Genomic DNA, 12,049 nt, shown 5'->3' on the forward strand with positions numbered 1-12,049 from the left:
CCTCCCATGGCGCTGAGCCAGAGAGTGCGGTGGAGAAACCTGGTCTTTGTCCCGGAGCCGCCAGTGCGCCCCAGAACGGGTGGAGTCCGGCTCCCGTGAGGGGCTGGGAGCCACACCAGACGGCAGAACGCGCACCTTACTGGAGATCCGTGCGTGCCTCACCCTCCCTAGAGAGAGGTGCACGAATGCCCAGCCTGGTGTTCTCGGACCCACGCAGTGATAGAGCCGACAGAGCTGGAGGCGCCGCGCCCCAAACCCTCCCCTGGGAGAGGTGCGCGCAAGCCCGGCGCTCTTAGCCCCAGCCAGCGGGAAAATCTCAGTGTGCGTGCGATCACTGCTTGGAACCTCTCTGGCGGTCTGGAGCTGCCCAGACAGCCACAGCTGCCTTGGTTTTGTGGACAAGCAGGAGATCCTGCGTCCCCAGGGACCTCAACTAAGAACCTGCTCTGCCAGCTGCCCAGCGGCCCAGCGGCTGCAGCACCTGCAGGGGAGCAGACTGAGGCTTCTCTCTGAGAGGGAGGTTGGGGTGCAGTTTTCTTTCCTCTAAACCTCCAAAAACCATCAAAAGCTGTCAAGGCGAGAGAAAAGAAGTGAACAAACATAAAAGCCTCCAGAGAACAAAAACCTGAAAAAACTGTTTTTCTCAGAGCCCACCCCCTTGAGGGGGTCGGGAGGACTTAACTCAGGGAACATCATTGACTGAAAACCCACGTGGCAGCCCCCTCCCCCAGAAAACAAATCAGGAAAGAAAAAAAAAAAAAGACTACAAGAGAACAACCACCACTACTTCATAGATACAACTTTTATTTTTAATTCTTTCCCACTATTCTGGTTCATTTTTTTTTCTTTTTTTATATAGATAATTTTTTAACCTATTTACCATCACAGTGAGATGTCCAGTACATCAAATTCCATGATAAACTTCTAACCTGAATTTTTTGATACATACACATGTGTTTTTCTTTTGCTTTTCTATTTTCTTAATTTTTAAAAACAATTTTTAATTTAGTTTAGTCCAGTTTATTCCTTTTTTATTTTTATTTTCTAATATTCATATAGAGTTAAACTTCAAGGTAACCCCCTTTCTCCAAGCAATGCTACTCCTATAGGTGAACCAATTTTTAATCCCCCTTTTTCTTAGGAAAGTTGAGTCCTTTAACAAAGATATCAAGATACATCCAGGAAGAATCAAAATAACCTTCCTCGCCCACACCGAGAATCTATAACCATGCTCCCAACTTTTTCTTCTGCCAGTGTCTCTGTGTATTTATGTTTGTCCTGATAGTATATAAATCTTATACTTGGGGTTCTTCTTGACAAGGCTCCTCCTTTTTTTTTGCTTATATATATATTTTTTTTTCTCTCGACATATACTTTTATCAGTCTTTTTGTTTGTCTGTTTTTGTTTGTATACGTCATAAATCTTACCCTGGGGCCCATTTGGGCTGAACCTTCTCTTTTATCTTCCCTTTTTTTCCTGTCTCTCTCTCTCCCTCTTTTTTCTTTTTCTTTTCTTTTTTCTCTCGTTTGGGTGGGGAATCCTGAGTGCTCAGAAGCGTTCCAGGGTGCACCTTGACTGCACCACGGTCGATACATCCAGCTACATCTGTCCAGTCATCTCTCACCAAAATGACTAGGAGGAGGAATCCCCAGCAGAAGAAAAATACAGAGGATGGCCCTTCTGCAACAGAGCTAACAGCTATCAACATAGACAATATGTCAGAAAGAGAATTCAGGCTAACAATTATCCAGGCAATAGCTAGGTTGGAGAAAGCCCTGGATGACCAAGCGGAATAGATTAGGGCAGAATTGAAAGCGACCAGAGAGGAGGTTCATAATGTTAGGGCAGAGCTGAAGGCCACCAGGGATGAGGTTCACAATGCTCTCAAAGAGTTCCAATCTAATCTAAATTCTCTAAAAGCTAGGGTAACTGAGACAGAAGATAGAATTAGTGATCTGGAGGACAAACAAATAGAGAGAAAGGATCAGGAGGAAGCCTGGAACAAACAGCTTAGAAGCCACGAAAACAGAATCAGGGAAATAAATGATGCCATGAAACGTTCCAACGTCAGAATTATTGGAATCCCTGAAGGGGAGGAGAAAGAAAGAAGTCTAGAATATAGTGGAACAAGTTTTTCATGAAAATTTTCCCAATCTTGCGAATGGAACAAGTGTTCATGTACTAGAAGTAGAAAGGTCCCCCCCAAGATTATAAATTCAAAAAAAACATCCAGGCACCTCATAGTAAAATTGAGGAATCATAATTGTAGATACAATCTCTTGAAAGCCGCTAGGACAAAGAAGCTCCTTACATACAGAGGAAAGCCCATCAGAATAACGTCAGACCTGTCCACAGAGACCTGGCAAGCCAGAAAGGGCTGGCAAGATATATTCAGGGCACTAAATGAGAAGAACATGCAGCCAAGAATACTTTATCCAGCAAGACTGACATTCAAAATGGATGGAGAGATAAAGAGTTTCCAAGACCGGCAAGGCTTGAAAGACTATGCAACCACCAAGCCAACACTGCAGGAAATATTAAGGGGGGTTCTATAAAAGAGGAAAAATCCTAAGAATACCGTTGAACAGAAATATAGAGACAATCGACAGAAAGAAAGACTTCAAAGATAACACAATGTCAATAAAAACGTATCTCTCAATAATCACTCTCAATGTGAATGGCCTAAATGCGCCCATAAAACGACACAGGGTTGCAGATTGGATAAAACGACAGGACCCATCCATATGTTGTCTACAAGAGACCCATTTTGAACCTAAAGATACACCCAGACTGAAAGTGAAGGGATGGAGAAGCATCTTTCATGCCAATGGGCCTCAAAAGAAGGCCAGGGTAGCGATTCTCATATCAGATAAATTAGATTTTAAACTAAAGACGGTAGTCAGAGATACAGAAGGACACTACATCATTCTTAAAGGGACTATCCACCAAGATGATCTAACAATTGTAAATATCTATGCCCCCAATATGGGAGCAGCCAATTACATAAGAAAACTATTTATCAAGATAAAGAGTCATATTGATATGAATACATTAATAGTAGGAGATCTTAACACGCCTCTCTCAGAAATAGACAGATCATCGAAGCAGAAAATCAATAAAGAAATAAGAACATTGAATGACACATTGGACCAGATGGACCTCATAGATATATACAGAACATTCCACCGTAAAACAACAGAATACTCATTCTTCTCAAGTGCACATGGAACCTTCTCCAGAATAGACCACATACTGGGTCACAAATCAGGGCTCAACTGATACCAAAAGACTGAGATTATTCCCTGCATATTCTCAGATCACAATGCTTTGAAACTGGAGCTCAATCAAAAGGAAAAGTTCAGAAGGAACTCAAATACCTGGAAGCTAAAGACCACCTTGCTTAAGAATGCTTGGATCAACCAGGAGATCAAAGAAGAACTTCAACAATTTATGGAAACCAATGAGAACGAAGACACTTCTCTCCAAAACCTATGGGATACAGCAAAGGCGGTCCTAAGGGGGAAATTCATAGCCATCCAAGCCTCCCTCAAAAAAATTGAAAAATGCAGAATACACCAGCTGTCTCTATACCTTAAAGAACTAGAGAATCAACAACAAATCAAACCAACTCCACACGTAAGAAGGGAAATAATCAAGATTAGAGCAGAGATCAACGAGGTAGAAACCAGAGATACAGTAGAACGTATCAACAAAACTAGAAGCTGGTTTTTGGAAAGAATCAATAAGATCGATAAACCATTGGCCACACTAATCCAAAAGAAAAGAGAGAAAGCCCAAATTAATAAAATTATGAATGAAAAGGGAGAGATCACAACTAACACCAAGGAAGTAGAAACAATCATCAGAAGCTATTATCAACAGTTATATGCCAATAAGCTAAGCAACCTAGATGAAATGGATGCATTCCTGGAAAACTATAAACTCCCAAAATTGAACCAGGAAGAAATTGACAACCTGAATAGACCGATATCTAGTAACGAGATTGAAGCAGTGATCAAAAACCTCCCAAAAAACAAGAGCCCAGGACCTGACGGATTCCCTGGGGAATTCTATCAAACTTTCAAAGAAGAAATAATACCTATTCTCCTGAAGCTGTTTCAAAAAATGGAAGCAGAAGGAAAACTTCCGGACTCTTTTTATGAAGCCAGCATTACCCTGATCCCCAAACCAGGCAAAGACCCTACCAAAAAGGAGAATTTCAGACCGATATCACTGATGAATATGGATGCTAAGATTCTCAACAAGATCCTAGCAAACAGGATCCAACAGCACATTAAAAAGATTATCCTCCATGACCAGGTGGGATTCATCCCTGGGTTACAAGGATGGTTCAACATTCGCAAATTAATCAATGTGATAGAACAAATCAATAAGAGAAGAGAGAAGAACCACATGATCCTCTCAATTGATGCAGAAAAAGCTTTTGACAAAATCCAGCATCGGTTCCTGATTAAAACGCTTCAAAGTATAGGGATAGAGGGAACATTCCTGAACTTCATCAAATCTATCTATGAAAAACCCACAGCAAATATCATCCTCAATGGGATAAAGCTTGCAGCCTTCCCGTTGAGATCAGGAACACGAAAAGGATGCCCACTCTCACCACTCTTGTTCAACATAGTATTAGAAGTCCTAGCAACAGCAATCAGACAACTAAGAGAAATAAAAGGTATCCAAATTGGCAAGGAAGAAGTCAAACTCTCTCTCTTCGCAGATGACATGATTCTTTATATGGAAAACCCGAAAGACTCCACCCCCAAACTTCTAGAACTCATACAGCAATTCAGTAATGTAGCAGGATACAAAGTCAATGTCCAGAAATCAGTGGCTTTCTTATACACTAACAATGAAAATACAGAAAGGCAAATTAGAGAATCGATTCCATTTACTATAGCACCAAAAACCATAAGATACCTCGGAATAAACCTAACCAAAGAGGTTAAAGATTTGTACTCGAGGAACTACAGAACACTCCTAAAAGAAATTGAAGAAGACACAAAAAGATGGAAGACCATTCCATGCTCTTGGATGGGAAGAATAAACATCGTTAAAATGTCTATACTGCCCAGAGCAATCTATACTTTTAATGCCATTCCGATCAAAATTCCACCAGTATTTTTCAAAGAGCTGGAGCAAATAATACTAAAATTTGTATGGAATCAGAAGAGACCCCGAGTTGCTAAGGAAATGTTGAAAAACAAAAATAAAACTGGTGGCATCACGTTACCTGATTTCAAGCTTTACTACAAAGCTGTGATCACCAAGACAGCAAGGTACTGGCATAAAAACAGACACATGGACCAGTGGAACAGAGTAGAGAGCCCAGATATGGACCCTCAACTCTATGGTCAAATAATCTTTGACAAAACAGGAAAAAATATCCAGTGGAAAAAAGACAGTCTCTTCAATAAGTGGTGCTGGGAAAACTGGACAGCTATATGTAGAAGAATGAAACTTGACCATTCTCTTACACCGTACACAAAGCTAAACTCAAAATGGATAAAAGACCTCAACGTGAGACAGGAATCCATCAGAATCCTCGTGGAGAACACAGGGAGTAACCTCTTTGATATCAGCCACAGCAACTTCTTTCAAGATATGTCTCCAAAGGCAAAGGAAACAAAGGCAAAGATGAACTTTTGGGACTTCATCAAGATCAAAAGCTTCTGCACAGCAAAAGAAACAGTCAACAAAACAAAGAGGCAACCCACGGAATGGGAGAAGATATTTGCAAATGACAGTACAGATAAAAAGTTGATATCCAAGATCTATAAAGAACTCCTCAAACTCAACACACACAAAACAGATAATCATATTAAAAAATGGGCAGAAGATATGAACAGACACTTCTCCAAGGAAGACATACAAATGGCTACCAGACACATGAAAAAATGTTCATCATCACTAGCCATCAGGGAGATTCAAATCAAAACCACATTGAGATACCACCTTACACCAGTTAGAATGGCCAAAATCAGCAAGACAGGAAACAACGTGTGTTGGAGAGGATGTGGAGAAAGGGGAACCCTCTTACACTGTTGGTGGGAATGCAAGCTGGTGCAACCACTTTGGAGAACAGTGTGGAGATTCCTCAGGAAATTAAAAATAGATCTTCCCTATGACCCTGCAATTGCACTGCTGGGTATTTACCCCAAAGATACAGATGGAGTGAAAAGAAGGGCCATCTGTACCCCAATGTTTATAGCAGCAATGGCCACGGTCGCCAAACTGTGGAAAGAACCAAGATGCCCTTCAACAGATGAATGGATAAGGAAGATGTGGTCCATATACACTATGGAGTATTATGCCTCCATCAGAAAGGACGAATACCCAACTTTTGTAGCAACATGGACAGGACTGGAAGAGATTATGCTGAGTGAAATAAGTCAAACAGAGAAAGTCAAGTATCATATGGTTTCACTTATTGGTGGAGCATAACAAATAATATAGAGGACAAGGGTAGATGGAGAGGAGAAGGGAGTTGAGGGAAAGTGGAAGGGGAGGTGAACCATGAGAGACTATGGACTCTGAAAAACAACCTGAGGGTTTTGAAGGGGCGGGGTGGGAGGGTGGGGGAACCAGGTGGTGGGTATTAGGGAGGGCACAGATTGCATGGAGCACTGGGTGTGGTGAAAAAACAATGAATACTGTTACCCTGAAAATAAATAAAAAATTTAATTAAAAAAAAATAAAACTGGTTTATATATAGGGGTAATATTGACTGGGGAAAGAGGATTACCTTGAATCTTATCTCTATATGAATATATTAAGAAATAGAAAAGAAAAAGAAAAACACGGGTATATGTATCAAAAAAGTTCAAGTTAAAAGATTATGGGATTTGTTGTATTGAATATCTCATTGTGATGGTAAATAGGTTAAAAAATATTAAAAAACTGAAAAAGAAAAAATAGTGGGAACTAATTAAAAATGAAAGTTTTGTCTATGAAGTAGTGGTGGTTGTCATTTTGATTTTTGTTTTTGCTTTTGGCTGGTTTTCTGGGGGAGGAGCCTGCCACGTGGTTTTTCAGGCAGTCCTGCTAGAGTTGAGTCCTCCTACCTCCTATCAAGGAAGGGCCTGGGCTCTGAGGAAACTGGTTTTTCAGGCTTTTGTTCTCTGGAAGTGTTTTTTTTTCCCCTCCCCTTGGTGGCTTTTGGCAATTCTTTGGAGGTTTAGAGGAGAGCAAACTGCACCCAGACCTCTCCGTCTCAGAGAGAAGCCTCAGTCTGTTCCTCTCTGGGTGCTCCAGAGCACATAAACTCCCCCTCTTTAGAGCACATCACCAGTCATGGTCTCAGGGGTCCCAGGAGCTCCTGCTTGTACCAAAAACCATGAGAGGTACTAGTCCAGAGAGCTGGCTTCCAGTGGCTGCCTCCACCACAGCTGTCTGGGAAGGTCCAGATAGCCAGAAAGGTCCCAACCAGAGATAGCACATGGGGATTTTCACACTGGCCAGGGCTGGGAGTGTTCAGACACTTCAGGTCCTAGAGAGCACCAGCTAGTGCCCACATGAACCTCTCTCAGGGGAGGGTGTGGGGCGAGACTCAGACCACGGTAGTGCAGCACACGTGCAGAGTGCAAAAGGCTGTGTTTCTAGAAAGCGCCAGCTGGCGTCCACACCAGACTATCACGCATGCCGGCGGCTCAAGGACCAACACCTGACTACTTCACCACACTCTCTTTGGCTCAGCATCAGTGGTGGCCATCCTGGGTTCTTGGGCTTAAGCCGCTATTCCTAACCACCCTCTTCCACCAATTTCCCCTTAAGATCTTTTGCTCATTTAGAGTATTTTCAACCAGACTCCAAGTTAATGCTGGTCCCCCATCACAGGGCACTCTTGTATTGGGGTATTACTTTCCAATGGATCACTTCTGGTGACTCCCTCCCCCTTTTGTTTATCTTCTGATATCAGTCTGATGTTCCCACTCTGCTTTACCTGTCCACTGACATCTTCTGCCCCCATAGAGAAGTTTATAATTGTAATCTCAGGCTGATTTCATGGGTGATCAAAGGTCTTTGGTAGATAATCAGCTCACTTTAGTGGACCGGTTGAAACAGTGCCTCCTAATTCTCTGCCATCTCGCTTCCTCCCCTGGCGATCTCCTCCTCTCAATGTATTATTATCAATATATCTTTTTACTTTGGTTAACAGTTTGCTTAAGTAGTTGGCTGCTCCCAATATTTACAATTGTTAGATCTTCTTGTTGGACAAACCCTTTATGAATGACCCGGTGTCCTTCTGAATCTCTAACTACAGTCTTAAGCTTAAAATCTAGTTTGTTTGTTATGAGAATTGCTACCCCAGCTTTCTTTTGAGGTCATGTTCTCTGCCCATTTCTTGATTGGATTATTTGTTCTGTGGGTGTTAAGTTTGCTAAGCTCTTTATAGATTTTGGATACTAGCTCTTTATCTGATATGTCGTTTGCAAATATCTTCTTCCATTCTGTCAGTTGTCTTTTGGTTTTGTTAACTGTTTCCTTTGCTGTGAAAAAGCTTTTGATCTTGATGAAGTCCCAGTAGTTCATTTTTGCCCTCGCTTCCCTTGGCTTAGGCGATGTTCCTAGGAAGAAGTTGCTGTGGCTGAGGTCAAAGAGGTTGCTGCCTGTGTTCTCCTCAAGGATTTTGATGGATACCTTGAGGTCCTTCATCCATTTTGAGTCTATTTTCGTGTGTGGTGTAAGGAAATGGTCCAATTTCATTTTTCTGCATGTGGCTGTCCAATTCTCCCAGCACCATTTGTTGAAGAGGCTGTCTTCTTTCCATTGGACATTCTTTCCTGCTTTGTTGAAGATTAGTTGACCATAGAGTCGAGGGTCTATTTCTGGGCTCTCTATTCTGTTCCATTGATCTATGTGTCTGTTTTTGTGCCAGAACCATACTGAATAGACAGATAATCTTAGCAGAAGATCAACAAAGAAGCAAGAGCTTTGAATGACACATTGGACCAGATGGACTTCATAGATATATACAGAACATTCCACCTTAAGATAACAGAATACTCACTGTTCTTGAATGCACATGGAGCTTTCTTCAGAATAGATCAAACTGGGTCACATATCAGGTCACAACTGATACCAAAAGATTGAGATTATTCCCTACGTATTCGGAGACAATAATGCTTGGAAACTGGAGCTCAACCACAAGAAGAAATTTGGAAGGAGTTCAAATACTTGGAAGCCAAAAGCCATCCTACTCAAGAATGTTTGGGTCTACCAGGAAATCAAAGAACTTAATTCATGAAAACCAATGAGAACGAAAATACATCTATCCAAAAACCTATGAGATACTGCAAAGGAGGTCCTAAGGAGGAAATACATAGCCATCCAAGCCGCACTCAAAAAGCTAGAAAAATCCTGAATGCACAAGCTAACTTTACAACTAAAGGAACTGGAAACCAAGCAGGAGAAGAGAAATAATAAGAATTAGAGCTGATGTAAATTAATTAGAGCCCAGAAAACAGTAGAGCAAATGAAAAAAATGAGAAGCTGGTCCCTTGAAAGAATTGATAAGATCAATAAACCTCTGGATGGACTTATTCAAAAGTAAAGTGAAAGGACCCAAATTAATAAAATTATGAATGAAAGGGGAGAGATCATAACTAACATCAAAGAAATAGAAACAACCATTAGAAATTATTATCAACAACTATAGCCAAAAAGTTAAGAAACATGGAAGAAATAGATACCTTCATAGAAACTTATAAAACACCAAGACTGAAAACAGAAGAAATTGACAACCTGAATAGAATGAAATTGAAGCAGTGATCAAAAACCTCCCAAAAAACAAGAGCCCCCAACCTGACAGATTCCCTGGGGAATTCTACCAGACGTTCAAAGAAGAAATAACACCTATTCTTCTAAAGCTGTTTCAAAAAATAGAAATAGAAGGAAAACTTCCAAACTAGTTCTACGAGGCCAGTATTACCCAGATCCCAAAACCAGGAAAAGACTCCATCAAAAAGGAGAATGTCAGACCCATAGCCTGATGAACATGGATGCTAAAATACTCAACAAGATCCTAACCAATAAGATTCAACAGAATATTAAAAGGGTAATCCATCGCCACCACATGGAATTTATTTCTGGGGTGCAAGTTTAGCTAGATACTCACAAATTAATCAATGTGGTAGAAGACACTAATAAAAGATAAGACAAGAATTATATAATCCTCTTAATCGATGCAGAACAAGTATTTGACAAAATACAGCATCCTTTCCTGATTAAAACTGTTCAGAGCGTAGGGATAGAGACAAAATTGCTCAATTCCGTAAAATCCATCTTTGAAAAGCCCACAGCGAATATCATTCTCAATGGGGGAAAAGCTGACAGCCTTTCCTTTAAGATCAGGAACACGACAAGGATGCCCACTCTGGCCACTGTTGTTCAACATACTACTAGAAGTCCTAGCAACAGCAATCAGACAACAAAAAGAAATAAAATGTATTCAAATTGGCAAGGAAGAAGTCAAACTCTCTCTCTTCACAGAGGACATGATAGTTTATGTGGAAAACCCAAAAGCCTCTTCCCCCAATATCTCTAGAACTCATACAACAATTCAGTAATGTGACAGGATACAAGATCAATGCACAGAAATTGGTTGCTTCTCTATACTTACAATGAAACTGTAGAAGAAGAAATTAGGGAATCAATTCTGTTTACAATAGCACTAAAAATCCATAAGATACCTAGGTAAATCTAACCAAAGAGGTACAGGATCCATACTGCAGAAACTACAGAACATTTATGAAAGAAACTGGGGAAGACAAAAAAGGATGGAAAATTTTTCCAGGCTCATGGACTGGAAGAATAAACATTGTCAAAATGTCTATGCTGCCCAGAGCAATCTACACTTTCAACGTTATCCCTATTATAATACCGATGGCATTTTTCTTTTTTTTTTCTTTTTTTTTATTAAAGGTTTTTATTTATTTATCTATTTGACAGACAGAGATCACAAGTAGGCAGGGAGACAGGCAGAGAGAGGAGGAAGCAGGCTCCCTGCAGAGTGAAGAGCCCAATGCGGGGCTGGATCCCAGGACCCTGGGATCATGACCTGAGCCAAAGCAGAGGCTTGAACCCACTGAGCCACCAGGTGCCCCCAATGGCATTTTTCAAAGTGCTGGAACAAACAATCCTAAAATTTGTATGGAACCAGCAAAAACCTGAATTACTAAGGAAATGTTGAAAAAGAAAAACCAAACTGGGGGCATCACGTTGCCTCATTTCACATTATATTCATGGTATATTTTATTTCATGTTTTATTCAATGATCCCCAAGATAGAATGTTTTTGGCAAAAAAACAAACAAACAAACAAAAACAAAACAAAACAAAAAACCAACCACAAAACCAGACACATAGATCAATGGAACAGAATAGCATGGCCAGAAACAGACCCTCATGTCTGTGGTCAAATAATCTTTGACAAATAAGGAAAAAATATTCAATGGAAAAAAGACAGTCTCTTCAATAAGTGGTGCTGGGAAAATTGGACAGCTATATACAGAGGAATGAAACTCGACCATTCCCTTACACCATACACAAAGATGAACTCAAACTGGATGAAAGACCTCAATGTGAAACAGGAATCCATCAAAATCCTAGAAGAAACATAGGCAGTAGCCTCTTAGAGATTGGTCACAGCAACTTCTTTCAAGACATGTCTCCAAAGGCAAAGGAAACAAATGCAAATATTAACTTTTGGGACTTCATCAAGATAAAAATACTTCTGCATAGCAAAATAAACAGTCAATAAAACTAAGAAGCAACCCACAGAATCAAAGAAGATATTTGCAAATGGCATATCAGATAAAGGGTTGGTATCCAAGATCTAAAGAGCTTCTCAAACTCAACACCCAAAAATAAATAAGTCAAAAAATGGAGAGAAGACATGAACAGACACTTAGCCAAATAAGAGATACGAATGGCTAACAGACATATGAAAAAATGTTCATCATCATTAACCATCAGGTAAATGCAAATCAAAACCACATAGAGATAACCACCTTACACCAGTTATAATGGCAAA

The sequence above is a fragment of the Martes martes genome (genome assembly GCF_963455335.1).
Source record: "Martes martes genome assembly, chromosome: 5".
NCBI classification, from domain to species: domain Eukaryota; kingdom Metazoa; phylum Chordata; class Mammalia; order Carnivora; family Mustelidae; genus Martes; species Martes martes.